This window comes from Cibotium barometz, chromosome 57, assembly GCF_041138505.1.
Source record: "Cibotium barometz isolate CiBa-2024 chromosome 57, ASM4113850v1, whole genome shotgun sequence".
NCBI lineage: Eukaryota > Viridiplantae > Streptophyta > Polypodiopsida > Cyatheales > Cibotiaceae > Cibotium > Cibotium barometz.
Genome location: NC_141102.1, coordinates 21,104,846 through 21,127,387, shown reverse-complemented (window position 1 = coordinate 21,127,387; position 22,542 = coordinate 21,104,846). Strand labels below are relative to the sequence as shown.

Sequence of the window (22,542 nt, the reverse complement as noted above, 5' to 3'; positions counted from 1 at the left end):
TTTAAAGCATATCACACTTTACCAAATATTAAGAATCAAGTCTATGTTTGATAAACTATATAAAATAAATCAAAATGTGAACAAGCTAGCAGATGCATTTACAAGCTTGTTTACAAAAATGGTGTGCCAAATAATAAATTGGTGCAACTTCTCCACCTCAATCCTTGGAATCCTCTTCACCTATAAAATAACCAACAATAAATTGGTGAAATAAATATTCCATAAGCATAAAAACCATCATCACATACATGTTTGCGAGGCGTAAGTAACCCAAGAATCACCCCTATATACGGACAAACTAAAATAAACATTGGAGACCCCAACCATATGTTAATAACCACCACACATATTAATATTTATAATGGTATCACCCATGATATTAACATAATTTGGCATGACGCAAAGATAATCCAAGCGTCCCCGAATTATCTAAGAGGGTAGAATAATATTTTTAAGAGGGCTTAAAATATATTCCCATAACATTTTCATACTTTGACATTTCTATGCCACCTAAATGACTCTATAAAGTGACCACCATATCATTGCAAATATTTCATTTTTCTTCCCAAGGCGGTAGCCTAGTGGAAAAGACTTTGGACTTTCTATGGGAGGCGCCTGGGTAAGGCTTTGGACTTTCTATGCTGTATTAGTTGTCTGTCAGTGTGATAGATTCTATGATTGTACATGATGCACAAATGCCTAAGGGGGATTGGTACACCCTGGTGAAGATATACAACATAAACACGAAAGCTCAGAAGATACAACTAAAGTAGAAGCTACATAATGTGACTAGAGGAAAGCTAAGTATAATTATTACTTACTAAAGGTTAAAGGGCTTGGAGATATCCTTGATTCTATTGGATCACTAGTAGTTAATGATGATATGCTGCATTAGGGAAAATTTGGACTCACTTTTGGGCCTTTTAAGCTCTTTGAGATTCTAGGGAATATTCCATAAGAAGCAATGAGGGTGAGGTTTCCGTTACGAAACTTTTTAAGTTTTTTTTTGGTGCGGAGGCCATAACTTGAGCATAAAAACTCCAAATTTGTCGGAGGTTGGTGTGTTAGAGTCCTCTCATCAAGATCTTTCCAATGATATGTTACATGATATAGTTTTGAGATACTATGGATAGAGTTTTCCACGATCCCCCTTCTCGTAATAGAAGGATGACTTGGCATTTCTTAGAGGGCCCAAAAATTAGTCCACATTTTTCCTAATGTCCATGTTAAAGGGCTTGCATACCCCTGCTTCTATTGGATCCCCAATAGATAATGATGATATGGTGTGTGCCGTAAATGTTATACCTTCATTGGAGTTCAAAAGGACTTTCTTGATTTTTAGGAGTTAATGACTCTTCTCATCTGTGAGAAGATGAATAGCGAGAAAGGTTCATCCTTTGGAAATTCAAATGAGAAAGCCTTCTACTTAGATACAGGTAGAGGTAGAGGGAGATCATCATCTAAAGGCCGAGGTAGAGGCCTTTTTTTAAAAAAAAATCATGGGAAACAATAACAACAACACTCAAATATACAGACGTGTGGAAAAGGCCACTCTAGAGGTAGGGAGAGCTATAGGGGATGAGGTGGTGGTTTGGCAAAGAAATCAAAGTGAAAATAACAAAGAGTCTTATTATTGTGGCAAACTAGGGGACATGGCAAGGACTAATATAAAAGTAGAATGATATTAAAAGTGGAAAGTTACAACCAAGAGACTATGCATCATCAAGTAACAATGTGGTGATGATAGAAGTAGGTAGCTAGATGACAGAAGTAGGTAGCTATTTGTGATGTGTTAGGATCTAGAGATGTTTGTGATGCAACATATGCTCAGTTACACGATAAAATATGTGTTAGGATCTAGATATATTTGGTATGTGGATTCTAGTGCCTCTAACCACATGATCAATCATGGTGAGTCGTTTAGAGACATGCAGAAAATGGAGAAACCATGTTATGTAAAACTAGGTGATGATACTTGCGCATGTTGATAGTGTGCTATTATCTATGCAGGATGGAAAAATGAAGTACGTATTAGATGTACTTCATGTTTTAAATATTGAAAAGAGCCTACTTTTTATTAGATATATGGTTGACTAGGGTCTATAAGTGAGGTTTAATTCTCTAGGATGTTCTAATGAAGATTTTAAAAATCAGTGTCGCTTGGTTATAAAGGTTAACAGAAATGACATGATGTTTACTTTGGATGTGAACATGCCTGAGGTGAAGGCAAACATGTCTACATATGAAACAAATGTCATTGTAGATAATATTTACATAGGGTAGAAGTGCATTGTTCATGTGAATATATAGCCATGCTGATCAAAGTCTATCTTTCAAATTAGTCCATAGTTTTTTCTACCTGAGGACCTTTTATCTTTTCTCTTTTTTTCTTTTACTTTTACTTTTTACTTTTTTATGTTTTTAGTTTACTGTTTACGGTTTTAAATTTTTCAGTTTTACTGAAAAGGGGGTTTTTCGTAGAATCTTTGACTTGGGCCTACACACATTAAATGCGTCTAGCCACCCAAAATAAACTTTTGGACTTTTTGGCTAGTGGCCTAAAAATTTGCATGCATTAAATGTGGATAGCCAATTAAGATGCCCCAAATAGAGCATTAAGAATAATTAACTTGCGATAATTACACTAATGCAAAAACACAGAATGTGCAAAAAACACAAATTTTTGTGTGTTGCAAATCCTCCCCTAATTTTTGTTTTTATCTTGAATTCTCCACGTAAGGAGTCAAATTCAGATAAACACTATGTTAAGAAACCACTTTTATCATCTATTTAACCAAATTCTTTCAATTTCATGTTCAATTGACTGTTTTTTCTCAAAATTGAAAAATAAAGAAAAATAAAAAATGTAAAAAATCACAAATTAAACTTGTAAATGATACATGGGAGAAGCTTTAACCTAAATGCAAAAATTACAGAACTCACAAAAATCACAAAAATTAAAAAACACGTAGAAATTACAAATCGTGCAAAAATTGTAAAATCTGAACATAGGTTTCTTCAAATTTCAACACTAATGCAATAAAAATTTCAGCATTTCATTTATATCATTCTTGAAAAAACATTGAAAATAGAAATATAATAGAAATCATTTATACGCACATACCCATTCAAAATGCATTGTGGCTATGCAGTGGGCTTTTCCCCAATAGCAGAGTCATTTATGGTGGGAAGCCCTTGCACCATAGAAAGAGTGTAGGAACTTACCAAGGTCATGGGGATTTTCCCAATGGCACTCCGGAGCATAAAATAGCTCAACTGAGAAGCTAATCTTCCATAACCTAGCTCAGAATTGCATGGGAAAGGTGTGTCACTCACCTTGTAGATACTTGTGCTCAAATTCTTGTAGGAGACGATGTTGTCATGCAACCACACTCCAAAGCTCCACTCTAATGTCGTCGTCGCACTCCAAAGGAAGCTTGACCCTCCTCTCACTCAATCTCTCTCTCTTACAAACACTCAGACATACACAATGAGCATATAATAGCTCTAATTGAATTAGGTAAGACACACAAGAGAGCAAGAGAGTATAGAAGAAGAGAACTCTATTATTTTCATAAGAGAATGGATGGTGAGAATACAAACCGACACTTATCTTGCCCCCCCAGCCTTCACACCTGGTCTTTTCATACTTAAAATATAGGTCAATGTCTTTCCAAGGCCGCCTAGTCTTGTGCAAACACTTAATCTAAGCATGCAATCTCTATAATTAAACTGTGGCACTCCTTTCATAGACAAACGATGATCACACAGTAAAATATACAATATTACTATTTTTAATGTAAATGACCAAATAAAGTGATGGTTGCCAATGGATGGCATCAACGCTGGTGAGGTGTCTAATGAAAGTTAACAACCAAGGTTAAGGCCATAGTAAGGGCTGATGCGAGGGTGACTATAAAGTTCCTCTATGATAATGTCATCACAAGGTTTGAATGTCCACTAAAATTCATAAGTTTTTGAAGGACTCATTTCTTAAATGATGTAGTGGAGTTTCTTGAAGAAGAAGTTATGGTTCGATCCACCTATAATGTATTTTTCAATACATCACACAAAACCTCCTTATAGGAAAACTTATAGGAAAGCATGTAATATTCTAGCGACAAGTGAAAGTCAATGGTGTATTTTAAAAACTATATTCTAAAATAGAACATTTGAATTCTAAATTATGATACATATTTCTTTTGTGTAGGTGCATGAACCTCAATATGGTCTATTTCTTCATGTTTATGAGCATATATAATCCCTATGCAATCTTCAATATGCTTCTACTCATGAGATCCCTACACACTTTATTCACTAGTAAGGCATTGCTTCTTTAATGACCCCTCATGCAATTATCTCGTGTTTGTGAGACTTTACTCCTATCTACACTCTATCCTTTAACCAAACTCATGCTAATATCTCGTGTTTGTCAGCCCGTACTCTTATCTACACTCTACTCTTTAACTTTAATAAATATAAGTGTAGACATCTCTCTCTCTCTCTCTCTCTCTCTCTCTCTCTCTCTCTCTCTCTCTCTCTCTCTCTCTCTTCTTAATGTCAATCAATCGAATAATTGGGAAAGGTGTCTAAATATCTTACCCTATTCTACACCTTATCTTTTTTCTTTGTCCAAAGTCTCCTTCTTTTCAATGTAGGATGCCAATTTCATGAGCAACAATGAACGAGCCAAGCTCTGCCTCGAGCAAGTGCGAAAGGAAAACTGTGCATGTCACCACATTATTGTTCTTCACTCTTCTGTATTATTAGATAGTCAAAGAAGCATTAAAAGAGACATTCCCACATGTGAAAGTGTTGGACAAGTGAAATTTGAACCAAATTCCAAAAGAAGCTTTCAATATTTTTAACACTCTTTAAAGCAGAATTTAACTTTGTGGTCTTTTCTGTCCCAATCTTCTGACACATGAACATTGTTTGATTGTCTATGTGCCCTAAGGAAAGAAAAAGACACTTGCTAGGAAAGAATCCAACAAGGAAAGAACATAGGAGGTATTATGTCATAGCATGTTTACCAAAATTCCATAATTATATTTTTGCCTACAAAAAGAAGTAACCATTTTGCTTTACATACGATTAAAGCTGCAACCCTAGATAGCAAACAATACCAACCAAAACTTCGCTGTCAATAGCATGTCCCTTCCTCCACTACTTTTGCAAGGCATATTTACAATTTGTAGCTACCACTTCTGAATAATGCATATATGTGTATGTATATATGCTACACAAGTGTGCACGTTACCAAGTTGTGTGCATGTGTATGTGTGTGTATGTGTGTGTGTTTGTACACACACACACACACTTGGTAAATGCGCACACACATGTAGCAGTTTCTTTTTTTCTTTTTATTTTTTGTTGGGAGGAGGAGAGTATATATACTTATGTATGCAGGCAAACACCTCAATTGCCCAGCTAGCTCTTTACCTTAAAAAGTTCACTTCCAGTGTGAGCATCAACTGCACTGAATGGGTCATCAAGAAGATAGATATCTGCATCTTTGTATAGAGCCCGTGCAAGTTGAATCCGTTGTTTTTAACCACCACTAAGGTTAATACCCCTTTCACCAGAATGATTGGCTGATCTTAATGGAAAAACAGGGTCAAGTCCTTTTTTCATTAGGAACTCAATGGAGTCTTCTTGGGCCCTTTTATTTGGCAATTTAAGGGAGTCAAACCTTTTCTCTTAAGAAGAAACATTTTCTAATTAGAAGCTTCAAAACGGCTACTTTATTCGAATTTGAATTTTGGGGGAAAATGGAATTTAAAATCTAGCGGATAAAACCATATCATGTAACATATCTATGGAAAGCTCTTGATGCGTAGATCACGAATCTGTAATCTCCGCTCAAATCGGAGCTTGTATGTAGAAGTTATGGAGGTCCGAAAATTGTAAAATTGCCCCCTCCCCTTTTTGGGGGAAAAAGTGCACTCTTTGACCACTCTTACACCTCTCTTACAAACCATTGGTTTTTGCTTACATGGCGGGCTCCTATTTGTCAAAAAGTTAAACGTTTCCATAACCTCATGGCAAATTAAAGGGCCCAAAGAGACTCCATTGAGTTCCTAATGAGTGCACAGACTTGGAGTATGATCTTATACTTGCTTTTGTCCCTGGGACTCCCAAACAAAATGTTTTCTTCTATGTTACCAGTCTCAATCCATGCTGATTGCGATACGTCACAAACCTTCACCTGAAGAGTTGACTCATAAAAGTCAATTTATATGCTAAACCAATCTGACATAAAAGCATCCCTAGTAGATTAATCCCCATGTACCAGTGACGTTGTGCCAAGCTCTTTGTTGTAAACTTAGAGTCCTAAACGAAAAACGCTAACACATAACCTTCATGCTTGAAGTGCCTCCTGCCACTCAAATACTCCACAAAATTAGTAATGAGAAAGGGGCCTGTAAGATTCCTCCCCAACCCCTCAAGATGTCCAGTTTCTCCCTTATAATCATTCCCCTTTTCAGAATAATAATAGATCTTGTTTCTATATGTTTTGGCCTAGAGAGAGAAAATATTGTAGAGAGATATAATTCAGTTTTTAGATATCTTTGGATGGAAAAATATCCCTTCTTATTAAAATGATTTTCCCTGAAATAAAAATTCAAAAAGAATATTCCAATGTGCAATTGGAATAAATTGAAATCAGGTAAAAAGGACCTTAGCCTAAGGGTCCAAAATTTTTGAAAAATTTGGATTAAAGTTCCTATGGACCAATAGGATTAATCCAAAATTTGGGGAGGAGATAAATAGAAGAATAAAATAAAAAGCCCCCAAAAATGAGTAAATGCTCACATGAGATGAAGAGTGGACTGAGGACCAAAGAAAAGGATTAAAAAACTAAATTTTGACACCTCAGTGTGGGGATCTCCCCGCATGAAGTAGGTGCCATTTTCTCATCATTACCTCCAATTTTAAATCAATAAAATGAGAAATTTCATCTCTCCTCTCTCCTATTTCAAAACTAGATCCAAAAAGTAAGCTGAAATGACCCAAAAATGGTCAAAAATTGGCCAAACTGATCTGAAAAATTCTAGAATCAGTTTGTTTGGTTAGAGGCTCACTTTTTCCTATAAATAGAAGCCTCCCCCTTTTGTAAAAGCTTAATGGTGTTTATGCACTGTTACTCTACTCTTGTCCTGAGCCATCTACATTGAATTTTTTAATAATTTAATTATTTTTGGCCTAATCCTCTCCAAAGTGAATTGGTGGCCACTCTTGCTTCAAACAAGAGTATAACCCTCAATCCCTCAAGCCAAAGGAGAGCTTACAAGCTCTATGCAAGTTAATTTTCTTACTTGTTTAATTTTAAATCTATAGTTTTCTTGATTTTCATGTTTTACAAAGCTTATTGAATGAAATTCAAATGCTATGCTTTGAGGAAAAGGCCAACCCCTTCTCTTCTTTACATTCCAGCCTTTCTTAAGCCTAGAAAGATTAAATAAAAGATTAATTAAACTCTTTTTATTGTTTACTCTCTTGATTTTAGAAAATGGTATAGATTAGAGTTCTTGGAATTTAATTTGGGTTAATTTAAGTCAAAAATAGAATGTAAAAAATGAGAAATGGTCAGCCAAAAAATTTTGCAAAATTTTATGAAAAAGAAAGTTTATTTTTATGTTATTCCAAAAGAGTAATTCCCACCATTTTTGCATTCAAAAGGAATATTCTAATTACTCCATGTACATATTCACTTATGAATATGCATGGATATCATTGATATTAATTATTAAAATTGATTTTTATTTCAAGTGTTATTCTCATTGAATTTAATTTTATGCATAGGAAGATGCATAGATGAATTATTTTTATTTCAAAAGTGTTATTCTCATTGAATTTGATTTTATGCATAGGAAGATGCATAGATGAATTATTTTTATTTCAAAAGTGTTATTCTCATTGAATTTGATTTTATGCATAGAATGATGCATAAAGGATTTATTTTTATATCAAAAATAGAATTCTCTTAAATGCTATGAGTATTTGATAAATGAATAATTAAATACTCTGAGGGAGAAATTTCTATCATTTTATATTCACCCGGATTGTAGAAAAAAAAATCAGGAGATGTATCGAGATTGAAATATTCAGATAAATGATTAATTTATTCCTCATTGGAATTCGTATTCAAAGAAAGAAATTCAGTAAAATAGTAACTGAATTATCAAACCTTTTTGAGAAAGATAGTTTAGGAAAAATCTTATCCGACTCAAACCGTGAATCAGACTATAACTAAGACCAAACTCTTTCGTCAGTCTCTCAAGGAAAGAAGGTGTGACCAGTTTAGAAAAATACACTCAAAACTCCGCCAAATCTAAAACTAAGTTTGAGACCCTTCGAATTGAGCTGTGGATCAAGGTTATAGAATTCGAGGAATTCTGGTATGAAATTCAAAATTCCGATCAAGGAGTTTTGGAGATACTAATTCAAGAAATACTCCTTGTTTTCAAAATAAAATCAAACTGGAAACTTGCTTAGAAACCTTGTTTTCTTAAAGGAACGTCTTATGCCAGAATGGATGTGATGTGAATAGAGAGGTGATGAGATGTGAGGTGAATAGATGTGATGAGATGTGATGTGAATAGATGTGATGAGATGTGAGGTGATGTGAGGTGAATAGATGTGATGAGATGTCATGTGAATCAGGATGTAAATGAATGATATGGGTTGTGAGTGGATGATATGTGAAGAATGGATGTGAACATGTATGTGAAAGAATGAATGTGGATGTGTATGTGCAGAATGAATGTCAATGTGTATGTGAAAGAATGGATGTGGACGTATGTGAAAGAATGGATGTGGATGTGTATGTGAAGAATGGATGTGGAAGTATGTGAAAGGATGCATGTGGAAGTATGTGAAAGAATGGATATGGATGTATGTGAAAGAATGGATGTGGATGTGTATGTGAAGAATGGATGTGGATGTGTATGTGAAAGGATAGATGTGAAAGTATGTGAAAGAATGGATTTGGATGTATGTGAAAGAATGGATGTGGATGTGTATGTGAAGAATGGATGTTAGGTGATGTGAATGAATGTGATGTAATGTGATATGAATCGAGATGTGAATGAATGATATAGGATGTGAATGGATGAGATGTGATGTGTTGTGAATTGGGATGTGAATAAATGAGATGTGATGTGAAATGGATGTGATGTAATGGATGTGATGTAAATTGGGATAGATGTGAATGGATGTTAGGTGATGTGAATGAATGTGATGTGAATCGGCATGGATATGAATGAATGTGAATTGAGATGTGAATGAATGTGATGTTGATGCGATGTGGATATGGATATAGGTAGATACGAGTGGATGAAATCTGATTAGGAAAAATGAGGAAAGAAGTGATGAGTTAGAAAATGATGTGATTGGATGAGAATGGGAATGTGTATGAAATAGATACAGATTAAATAATGTGGATTGATGTGGAACAATGTGAAAAGACTAGAGTTCGTTATAGAAACTGCATTTATGTCCTGTTTTTAAATGACTGTTTTAAGTCAAGAATGCAAGGAAGCATTTTGACCGTCTTGTGAATGAGGTCGTGTGGAGACTTAGCTGATAAAGTTACAACAGCTGATGGAGAGTCAATGGAGGACGTCTCGCGTATCAAGGTCAATCAAGGACTTGACCAGCCTCGGTTTGATTTAAATGGTGAGCTTCCGGTATGGTGGATGAGGGACCAAGGAAGCAGCCTATGAGTGAAGCGCTAGGTGACCTATGCAGGATCCTAGAGGGTGCTGACCATACGGTGCTCGGGCTCTGGGTCGCCGAAGATATCCACACGTGTGTCAGGGAAGATATTGGAACAAGGAGTAAGAGTTGTTTTTCTGAATTCGTGCATGGATCTAGTTGATTGACCTTGCTAGTCCTCAACGGATGAGTCCATGGCTCTTTTATATGGATCTGTTGGTTGATCTTGCTAATCTTCAACGGAGATTCTATTTTGATTTTTATAAGTGAAAATATTGCCGAGTACTATGAGCTAGGAACTATTGAAAAGGCCCGTGAGTGGATAGGTGGTGAGCATTCTGGTTGCCAACAATGCCATAAGTACTAAGATGAAGGAAGGATTGGAAATTAGGATTCAACTAGATAATTTGGAGGATTATGATCAGTGACACTATGGTTTCATAAAATCATTGTTTAAAGACAGCTGAATCTGTGAAAAAGGCAATTTCATATTGGGTGTGTAAGTGGTGTGACTAGTTTTAAGTTTGCATGAATATCCGGCTACTAGGGGGCCTGGGAACTCTTTTCCCTGGTACTCGGGACAAAACCTAACCAGATTCCTAATTAGATTCCATCACTACAATGGTTGGGCGGTTGGCTAACCCACGGGTTTGGATGGGGTTAGGCTGGACTGACACATCCCTAAAATGAGACTAAATTCTGTTATGATACGATAGATGAAGTAAATCCCGGATAAAAATTGTTCTATGGAAAAGAATCAACGGTTGTGCCTCTCAATGAGGAAAAAAGTGTTGGTCTATGATCCAAGTGCAATCTTTTCCTTTATCTCACTATGGGACTTACGGGTTCGGTCAGATCAGTTCAGTTAGTTAATGCTTTTGACTACGTTAGAGTAAAATTATCATGGAGGAATCGCTCGTGCTTTTTGGACGAGGGAAGTTTTTTCGGGTTCGGTTTTGGAAGAACTAAGGGATTGGTCTCTTGTCTGGATATCCGTGATGAGCGAGTCCCTGAGTGAGAGGCCCTGCCCCGCACAAGAAGTGCTACTTCCGCTACTAGCACCCCAGAATTCGTTGCACGATGGAAACATGGATCTTTTAGCTGGTATCCGAGCGACGTGGCTAAAGTGGATCAACCGAGAAGCCAAAAATGTCACAAATTTAAGAAGTAGCAGTAAAAGGTTGGAATTGTGTGATGAAATTCATACAAATTGATATTCAGAATGAAATTCATAAATTGATAATTGGGTCTTCAGATTGAAGTACCGCAATTGTATGGAATCCCTAACTTGAAGCCTAGACATGATGGTATTTACCTTATAGTTCCAAGGACGGTCTACCTGTATATAGTGAGGGTATAACTGCAGCTCTTTACTAGCAATATATACAAGTAAATCTAAGACCTTGAAATTATAAGAAAAGATGCTATCCAGATGATGAATTTGAATGTGGTTGATATGATTTTAAAATTCTAGTTGAGAACTGATGAGTTGATTTGGATTCTGATTGAAAAATGACGATTCATGAAATTTGGTTGAAAAGCGATAAGCTGAGCAAAAACCACAATGAGGATGAATGGGACGAGTCCCTGTGATGATGTTCGTAATAAAACTGGTATGACGATAATGACTTCAGCAAATCACTATGAGATTAGTGGATTGCGCTAGATAGATTGCTATTGTTAACACTTGACCTAGTGGATCAAGTTATGGGATGTCAAATTAAAAAATCTATATCATTGAAATTCCCATGGAGAACTGTTCAGATGAAAATTTTGGTCTAACGGACCATTATTATGTCAAAGATATGAATGATATGATCTGAATGAATTGTTATCTGATGATGAGTTCTATATAAGGGATCTTTATCCCAGGATTCTATTGGGTTGACTAAACTATAAGGAACCCGAGAATCAGTTTGGATCTTAAGGAAAAGAGTTTCCCTCTAGTTTGCGAGATGAGGACATCTCGTGTTTTTTAAGTGGGGTAGGATGTAAGATTCCTCCCCAGCCCCTCAAGATGTAAGATTCCTCCCCAGCCCCTCAAGATGTCCAGAGTTGCCTCTAGTTTGCGAGATGAGGACATCTCACGTTTTTTAAGTGGGGTAGGATGTAAGATTCCACCCCAGCCCCTCAAGATGTCTAGTTTCTCCCCTGTAATCAATCCCCTTTTCAGAATAATAATAGATCTTGTTTCTATCTATTTTGCCCTAAAGAGAGATAATTCAGTTTTTAGATATCTTTGGATGGAAAAATATCCCTTCTTATTAAAATGATTATCCCTAAAATATAAATTCAAAAAGAACTTTCCAATGTGCAATTGGAATAAATTGAAATCAGGTAAAAAGAACCTTAGCCTAAGTGTCTAGATTTTTGAAGAGTTTAGATTAAGGTTCCTATGGACCAATTTAGATTAAGGTTCCTATGGACCAATAGGATTAATCCAAATGTAGGGAGGAGATAAATTAAAGAATAAAAGAAAAACCCCCCAAAAATGAGTAAATGCTCACATGAGATGAAGAGTGGACTAAGGACCAAAGAAAAGGATTAAAAATTTAAATTTTGACACCTGAGTGTGGGGATCTCCCTTCATGAAGTAGGCACCTTTTTCTCATCATTACCTCCAATTTTAAATCAATAAAATGAGATATTTCATCTCTCCTCTCTCCTATTTCAAAACTAGATCCAAAAAGTAAGCTAAACTAACCCAAGTGTACGAAGTGTTTTCCGAGGAGGGCACCTCCGTCCACAAGAGTAGACTTGAAGCAATGCTTGTTGTGGGGTCGATCTTATCCCACCGTAGCTTCATGTAGCTATAGTGAGTGACGGCTATACTCGTATAGTGAGAGAGAAAAACAAGTTAGCTTATGCACAGAGGTCAAAATCTTAAAAGCGATGTACATCACCTTCCTCATACGTTACTAGGAACTCCTCCCAGCGCTAGAGGCACGGCCCTTCAAGGTACTCCAGTGCTCCACTTTGTCGAAGTGCCCCGGCAGGACTACCGATGCCGACCTTTGGAGGTTCTTGACGTGATTCTATCACACCACAAACGGAGGATGCTGGACGACCACCTCGATGTGGAAGCTTTGCAGTTTGGAATCCATCTTCTTCTTCTTCTCGTTCACAACGTCGAAAGAAGGAACCTTGTACTTTACTTTCAACACAATAAGGGTTTTGTAAGAGTACAGGCTCACAAACACGAGGTATTACCATGACTGTGGGTCTAGATAGGTGTAAAGGCTCACAAACACGAGATATATCTGCATGAGGGGTCATTTAAGATGTAGATTTGGTACATGCCTAAAGTGCTCAAGGGTCATTTAAGATGTAGATTTGGTACATGCCTTAAGTGCTCAGGGTGCTAGGGATCTCACATTAGGGCCAAAAACGGCTAGAAAAGGGCTGTTTGTTAATCTAAGGATTAAAAAATTGTCCAATTGTGAATTGACACGTATACAAAAGTATGGCATTCTTGTCTCCTCTAAATGTCTTCTTAACGGTTCTATTTTAGTGGCGAACGGCTAAAACGGCTTAATTTAGACGTTTACGATGGCTAACATTAAAGTTTGGGTCCAAAATAGTGACATCTTGTTCCATTTTATATTTCAAAAAAATCAAGCAGGAAGATATGAAATCTTCTCTTTTCAGGCTCTGAAAACAACGCTATTAATGACAAATCCACCAAATTTTTTCAAACATCTACTTTCCACCTTCCCTCCATTTCGGTATGGCTCATTCCCTTTTCCACCTTCCCTCCATTTTGGCATATGGCTTATTCTCCTTTCTTTGCATTTTCAAAAGACTCACTATTTTTCTCTCATCTGTGAGCTTCTATGGCGTCCTCACATCGTCCTTCTCATATTATAACTTCTTGTGATTTCCATAACACCAGAGAGGATGGTGTTTGGAAACCCATGTCTTTTCGTGTGAATGATTGGGTAACAATGCTTCCCTCTTGCAAAGGTGCCCATAGGGTGAAAAGAACCAAGCGAAATGAAGTGAAATCCCATTGGAAAGGTCGTGTTCTTGCCTTCAAAGTGACCGATAATGGCTGGCTTGCAAAAGTTCAACATGTCTACATGGCCAAAGACATGGTGTTGAACTTGGATGAACATCCAATTCTCCATTCTTACTGTAATTTAACAAAACTTTATTTATTTGATACAACACAATAATTCTCCTCCTGATATATTTGTTGTTTGTTTAATTTCAGTTATCTTTCCATCAACAGCTGTGGAGTGGCAGCCTGTTGAGAGCTTAAGTGGCACATTCAAAGCAATTCACAAGGGGATTGCAGATATAATGTATGCAGACAAACCACCTTCATTTTACAAATCAGTGGATATATTTGTGTATTTTGCAGAATACAGGGTTCCATCAAGAGAAGGTGTTCATGGAGAATTATATGACATACCTATTCCTAAATTAATGTCACTCGAATGGGAAGTTCCTGATCCAAATACCATAACAAGCTTCAAATCCAAAATCAAAGATGATATTCTTAAAGCTATGTCTCCTGGAAGGATTTCAAGAAGGATAAAAATTCAATGGTTCTTGCCTATACATGTCTTTGTGGCATGTTTCAATAGAATGGAATTGGAGAGAACAAGAACGATGTGGCTTAATAGAAGACTATCTACGACTGTTCTGGACACTGTACTTGGAGAAGGATGGAGTACCAAGGAAACTTTTCATATTGGCGACAATATCAGTTGTAGAGTAAGCCCAAATTCTATGTCTATCTCATACGAACTATGTCGTCAATCCCTAGTTTTGGGCTATGACTATAGGAGATGGAAAAGCAAGCTTGGTAGTTGGGTCCCTTTGGATTCTGAACAGAATTGTCCAGAGTTTGAATTTAACATCATAGTCCATCCATTTATAGATCCTAGGACCACCCTTATTGTAGCATCAAACTGGAGACTACAACATGTAAGAGAGTCGCTTGAGTTTCTGGACGAAACATCACCTGAATATAGATTCAAAGTAGATGATATTGTTGTCAGTACAAGGATGGAGAGTGTAATCTCATGCATCACATGTCTTCCCCCAAAAAAAGTTATATTTGAGCCACTTGCAAGGACAAGTTTGTTAAGCTGAAAAGGATTTCTCCAATAATGTAATCAATATATTCTGCTAAATTTCGTCTTGACTTCTTCACAAAAATGGTCAACATATTGTTTGCAACACAAAACAAGGTTTAATAGTTGAATATCAAATTGTTGATACTGAATTTAAGCACAGAATATAGTCCCAAAAAGGGTGTGTTCATATGGACAAAATGAACAAAACAAAAGCCAATTTGTGGAATCACTCAACAAAATCAACTTTTCTTTTGGCATGGGATGACCCTGGATCTTTAGAGAATCTTTCTCTCTTCTATTTGCTTCGATCAAATTTGGCTGATTGAGGGTCAAGTTCCGGTGTTTTGAGCTCTTGAGGTGTTGGAAAGGAAGACTTTGCAGTGGATTCCTCAACTGGTGATAAGTTGGGCTCTTCTCTGAGATCTTTATGTGTTGGCGAGGGAGATTTGGCAGTGGGGTCTGGTTTTGGAGAAGGTTCTTTGGAGGTTGACTTTGGAGACTTGGCAGTCTTCTTGGGGAACATGAAAAAGAAATTGAATGGAGAGCCAACATTTGCCCTCTTACTTTCTTTGTTGGATGCACGACGCTTTTGACTTTTAAATTTCACTGGTGAGTGAAACGGAAGACCTTTAGTAGCACTCTTCTCTTTGACAGGGGTCTTCTCTTTGATTGGGGTTTTCTCTTTGACAGGGGTCTTCTCTTTGATAGGAGTCTTCTCTTGAGCTAGTGAAGATCTCTTCTCTTTAGCAAGAGGGCTAGGGCTCTTCTCTTCTCTTTAGCAAGAGGGCTAGGGCTCTTCTCTTTAGCAGGAGGGCTAGGGCTCTTCTCTATAGCCTAAGGGCTCTTCCCTTTAGAATGGGTCTTCTCTTTACTAGTGCTCTTTTTCCCCTTGGAAGATCTGCTCTTTGTAGGGCTCTTCTTTCTTTCCTTCTTCTCTTTGGCAGAGGTCTTTTTCTTTTTGGATGAGCCATCCTTGACATGACTTTTCTTCTCCTCCTTTTTTCTTTTCTTTGAAGTTATACCCTTGGCTCCTTTCTCAGGTGGAAAGGGGGAATCAGGGTCAACTGGATTGATAGATCTTTCCAAAACCATAGACACTGCCTTCTCCCTTACCCAACTTACCTAAGAATCTGGATATTCATGCAACTAAGACAAAAGAAAATGATAAAATTTCTTAATATGAGAAAGTCACTAAATGTATTGACCCAATCAATCAATGCTATCATTACATGAACTTACAGTAAGTGTTGTCATTTTAAATCTTGACTCAAGATATCTCCAAGCATTAGCAAGCACCATCCATCCATAAGATGTTGAGTCTTTCTGCAAAGGAACTTTCTAATTGTAGTACTTAAAATCTTCAAGTTTGTAGTCTTCATAGGTGGAACCTAGGAAACTCAAGATAAGTTTGGCAGCACTGCAAGCATAAAATATTGAGGGTCAACCAAACAATTGAAAACTTACAAAATATTGCTCTAGAACATAAACCATGGTAAAGTTGATTCTTACATTTTACTTCTCCCATGAATGGATGCTAAAGAATTCATAAAGATTACATCTCTATCCAAAAGATTGAAGATAATAAGATTCCAATGGCCTCTGTGATAAGATGAATACTGCAATTAGTTGTGAATATTGTAATGATGGACAAAAGATAATTGAGTGTGAGTCTTACACTTCAACATAAGGGTATACAATGTAATTGCATGTCAGCATATCAAAGTTTTTTAGAAAACTTGCAAGATCCCCTTGCCTATTGAAAAGGCACTGTGTAACAAGGGGATCAAGAGTGGTCACTTGCATAGCCATTGAGTCAGGAAGATCCCTCATAAGACATCTGGAGACATAAACAAAACATATCAATAAAATATGGAATCTGAGAAATTCATCAAGAAAGCAAAAGGAAATCCACACAAACCTAAGACAGATAAAGAGGACTGTGTCACATATCTCAATATTGTGATTCACAAGCATACTTGTGTCTTCAGGGGCAATGTCACAATAAGCCTCATCCTCTCCATGCATGGAGACATCTACTACCATTTGACCTGTTACATTCTGATAAAGTTCTGAATTGCATGCATGAAGAATTTCAGCTTGCTGAGAAAGAATGGCATCCTCTGTAATCTTCTCCTGCTCTCTCTCTTTCTCCACTTCTTCTTTAATATCTTAAGCTTTTCTTGTACTATAAGTATGCGAAACATCTTCAATAACAACTGATTGTTTGGGTTGTCTTGCTGGAGGAATATTTAGAATTTCAAAAGCCATCATATCTTGACTTGGAATGGGTTCCAAAGCTTTGTCAAACTTGTATCTAAGTCTGGACACAAGCACAAAATCTTTGCTCGTGAGAGTGATCCTGTGAGCAAAGGCAGCAGCAATGTATCCATCATTCATAAAGTCGATCAAAAAATCCTCAGCAGCCTCTTGAAGACACATAAGGGCCTGTGACTCCCATCGAACTTTATCAAGATTTGTGTTTCTCATTCTGCCAATTAACCTTTGTGATATGTCCCTGACAACCCGCATAAATGGCAGTCGAGGGATGAGAAGATTAGTAGATTTTTGTGCAGCTCTGATCTCTCTTAGTGACTTCACCTAATAGTTTAATCTCTTTCTTGCTGTTGCCCTAGCACGAGGCTTTGGAGGAGGCTTTTCTTGTTTTTCATCGACAACTGGCTTTTTGGAAGATCCTCGTTTATCTTGAGCTTTTTCAGTCTCCAAAGGGACGTAGACTTTCCTTGCAGTCTGTTTTGTCCTCGCCATTGAAGTTAAAGAAAAAGAATAGACCCGATCGGGGTGATTTGTGAGTTGAGATAAAAAAACTAACAAAGGCCTGAACTAAGCGATGGGGCGGATCCAAATTGGTTGGATTAGCTCTATCGCTTGATTCGGGCAATGACTATAGGAGATGGAACTAAGCGATGAATAGCTTCCAAAAGGATTGGAATAGCTCAATCGCTTGATTCGGGGTATGGCCAAGTGATAGGGGAGGATCCGGAACCAAGCAATGAAGAAGGTCCGAGATGTTCGGATGAGCGTTATCGCTTGATTCGGGGTATGGCCAAGTGATAGGGGACGTTCCGGAACCAAGTGATGAACAAGGTCCGAGATGTTCGGATGAGCGTTATCGCTTGATATGGGTGAGAAGGGTAAAAGGAGATTCCGGGAATTTCGGAGGAGCAATTTCGCTTGATACTGTGTCGGTGAAAAATAGAAATGTTTTCAAGAAAATTAAATTTTTATACCTTGAATCCATCGTACATAGGACCGTTGGATACACATGTCATGCAATCATTTTTGCCACGTGGCATGAACGGTCACTATTTAAGGTATTTTTGCCATGCTCCACGTGCTCCATCAGATATTCTCAAAAACTCTCTCTCGTTTTTTTTCGAACCTTCAAATTGCCAAGGCCCTTAACTTTTGGACCACTTATTTTTGCTTAGTCGGGCTCTGCCATATAGTGACTTCCAAGCTCTATTTTGCAAAACTCTCTCTTTTTTTTTCGAAGCTTCAAATTGCCAAAGCCCGCACCAAGCGATAGAAGCATTCCAAAACTTTTGGACCACTTATTTTCGCTTAGTTCGGGCTCTGCCATATAAAGACTTCCAAGCCTTTTTCAGAATTGTTCCAGCGTTTTTCTCAAATATCACAATGAGTAAAAGTGTGAGGGACGACATGAACTTGTTGAAGAAAGCCCAAGTGGAAGACTCTTGAATGCTATTTTGCAAGATGGTCATGACATGAAGGTATACGTAGATGCAGTGGAGATATTCAATCCAAGGTTTGTTCTTTCAGATGTTTTGATGAAGCTTAAGGACATTCTTGAAGAGGAGTACAAACAATTTGAAATGTCAATTGAAGCTCATTGTTTTCATATCGGAGACAATGATTTTTGTCACCTTATCGATTTTACTCAGCTGTTAGTGGAGAAAGCCAAAGTTACAAAGAGGTTCAGTAGATTTTCAAATAGAATCTCTTTCACATGCCCTTCATCCATTTCTTGTCCAATTCATAAAAAGCTTTGTATCCTTGTCCCCAAAGATGTCTCCTTTCTTTTTTTTCTATTTTTGAGATCAGAGATACAAGATAAAGAGCAAGAATCAGAAATCGATGCAGAGAAGGAGGAAGAAAACTTAAATGTCACCACAGTCTCAAAGCTAGAGAAAAGTGAGATTTTAGAAGAGGAAGAAATTGATGTTCAAGCTGAGGAGAAAGAAAGTGAAAATCTTGATGTTGCTGAATTTAGGGCTTTCACTGTTACTGAAGAGCCCTCAGAGGAAGCAAGCATATCTGAATCCTCTGTTACTGTTCCAAGCCTTCCTTTCTTCTATATCAATGAGAAAGATTTTATTCCTTTGTCCTATCTTCAATGTCTCTTTCAATATCAGGGAAGACTACTGTATTGCAGCAATTTCAGAAGCTTGTGAGGTGACCAAAGACTTTATTGATACAGAAATAGAGTCAAAGGAAGAGTTTTTGGCACTTGATTTGCAAACATCTGACCACTCATTTATCCCTGCTCCTGATGCACTTGCCTTGTGCCTTAAAAGAGTGGATGAGGAGAAACCTTCCCTTAGAGATGAGGATTTTGAGAACAGGCTTATTGAGTTAGGTGTAGAGTCTTTTGGCAGAGATTTCAAGCTTCAGGTAGATTCTGATAAAGTGGAAAGGGTTGGCTCATGCAACTTGATGAAAGACAAAGTAGTAAGTGAGGATGAGTTGCAGAAGGTAGTTTCCTTTTAATCTTTTGCAAAATGTTATTGTGATTGTAATTTTTTTAAAGTGAGGTTTTTGTCTTGCAGATTGAATTGCTTGATAAGGATGATTTTCTAGGAAGAGCTAAAGGCAGCAGAGTGAAAGCTACAAAGACTAGGTCAAGAAGGCCTTCATCTGCTCTCATGCACTACTTACCTACATTGGATAAGGCTGTGTTCTATGCATTCCACACATGAACTTCTCTGAAGATGCTGAGTTGCCAATATTTGCCTTGAAGGTGTTGTCAAGGTTCATGGGATACACTCCCCTTCAAATAAATGCTAACAAGGTATTGCTTCTAGAGAGAGCTGTTGCTCTTAGAATCTTTGGATATGCTGCAAGTTTCAATGCCTCAAGAGCAGGATACTTTCTTTGCTACTCTAGCTATGCAGCTGTAGATGAGGAGTCAGATATCAATCTTCTTGGAGGTTATAGAAGGAGAAAATTTTTCAGATACAGAGGTGACATGCCAAATAGTCCCAAGAGAATCAAAAACTAATGTACACACAATATTTTGCAAGGATTGATTATAATTCAGCAAATATTTTGTAAGAGGTACAAATGTGTTAGTAAATCATTAGTCTCTATCTTGAGGTGTTTGTGTAGTTTCAGATTGCTGGTTCTTTGATCTCATCCTTTGTAATTGCCTCCTGTAGAACCAATTGAATAATTCTTTAAGTGCATTGCTTCTTCTTTGACCACCTCCTCTTCTGGTACATCTGAAAAAGGAAGTTCTCGCTTGATAGTGAGACTTTTACATTCCTTGTGTGTTCCATGTTGCAAGGGGTCCTTCTGTAGCAAAATATGTTCCATGCAAGTAAAGAATATGCTACAAAGACAATTCTTTGTTAGTAAATTTAAGAAATTACACTTTTATTTTAACTGTTTTGATAAGTCTGAACACTCACCAAGTAATAAGTTATGTCTTTTTCTCCCCAGGCATCTATGATAGCTTTTATTAAATGCTTTATTGCTTTTTTGAATTCATCTGCATAAGTATTTGAACCAACTTGTTGTCTTAGGACTTTGAAAAAATTGTCGAGTTTTTTCCAAACTTCCATACGTTTGTTGGCTACATCTGGTCTACTTTTGACATTTGTGGTAATGACACATAGATGTTTCCAGCAGTTCCACATTGCATTGACTTGTTTGGTGTCATGGTTGCTCAAAAATCTTCTTGCTTTTGCTCCTCCCATTGAAACATCTTGCAAAACATCACCTGTACCTCTAGAAAGAACAGGATCTTTTTTAAGATGCATTTCGCCACCATGGAAACCCATTTGAGAGAGCAAGGCTTCGCATTTTTCTATGCACTCATCTGCAAGTTTAGTCAGCTTAATAGAATATGCATAGTCCAGATGAAGTCGAAGCAATTTGTCCAAGATTCTTATCTCTACATGCAATGTACATATATGCACATTTTTTAAATGTATTGGTAGAATTGGATCCCAAATTTTAACAGAAGTTGGATAATTGACAACATTCACATTATTTCTGGATGGTGGTTTTCCAATCTCATTTTCTGCAAGTCATTCTCTTGTCCCTGTGCTTGCCATGCAATAAAGACATGGATATTTGGTATTTGCTCCTCCACATACACCAAACATACACTTCAACGCCTTGAGGTCGGCACTCAAATGCCATTCCACAATGAAATCACCTATGTCGTCTACATGAAGGTGTTCACCTGCATTTTGGCTCTGAATAACGGAAGGAATGTCTGTATGTGAAAAGAGCCACTTTAATGTTTCATGACTGTCTACTGGCACATGAGCTGATCCAATCCACCATAGCTCCATTTCTGATTAAGTTTTGTGGTATGGAGAATCAAGCTTACCTTGACTATAGTCCAATGCTTTATTCATTAGGGATATAGATATTCTTTCCATTTTTTGACATTTTTGGATTTGAGCTTCATCTAATTTTATAACAAATACAAGTTTTCCTTCACAATCTATTTCTCGAATGTTGTAATATCTCACGGCGATAAAAGATTGGACTTTTCTAATGTTCATCCAAATATTATTATAAACGTTGTATTCAAAAGACGATTTTTATTTTGTCTCTCATATGGCATTGTTCCCTCAATATAGAAATACTCTCCGAAGTGTTTGGAAATTTCCTCATTTAACAGAGTTCTATATTTTCCAACATTATGAGGTCCAGGCAACCCAAAAGCTTTGATTTTGTAATACTTAAGGACCCTGAACCAGGTTTTAGAGATGGCTCTGTATCCCTTTCTACTCACTCCCACTGTGTCACAAACTTCTTGCATTTGGGAAGGCTGGACCAATAAGTCCATATCTTTTAGTAGATGTTGAAAGACTAGTTTTTTTTGAGTTTGGTTTTCAGAAAGTTTCAAAAGTTTCAAGATATCCGACCTATTCATAAGCTCATTCAAAAATCTTACCCTTTCGTGAGCATTAGACATGTCAAATCCTAGAAGGGTAGTAACATGATCTCTTACAAGTTTTAACCTTTTTTTCCTTTGTCCAAATCTCTTTGTCAAGTTAACTACATCCCGCATTCCTTTTACTCGTGCTCTTAATCCTATTGGAGTTTCTTTTAAGGTTTTCAATTGATCATTTTCTTGTTTCAAAGACACTATTTTGTTTTCAAGTTCTATAATTTTGTTGCATTCAAAGATAAAGTATTTTGAAGATATGTAATATATTCTGCATGTGATTGAGATAGTCTTGAACTATATCCAAGTAAGCCATCCACCCCATCACCAACAAATCTAATCAAATCATGTGGTGTGTGAAAAGAAGGATACCTTCCTGTTCTGGGATCCGGTGGATATAGACTTCCATCTATCCATAAGTCAATATGCTTCTTTCCTTCGTTTGCGAAGATGTTGAGCTTCATTCGCACATGAAAGGGGTCTTTGGTAGACACTCCGTGTAGTTGCATAATCTTGGTTGAGCTTGATATTCAAATGAAACTTACGATTAGATGTATCACTCATTACTAACAG

The 22,542-nt window shown here is 37.0% G+C and overlaps 1 pseudogene; it reads right to left on the bottom strand.

Annotated features, from left to right (window-relative positions):
- Positions 1 to 12,657: 12,657 nt before the first annotated feature.
- On the bottom strand, positions 12,658 to 17,570 carry LOC147606542 (uncharacterized; annotated as a pseudogene).
- Between the last annotated feature and the right edge of the window lie 4,972 nt (positions 17,571 to 22,542).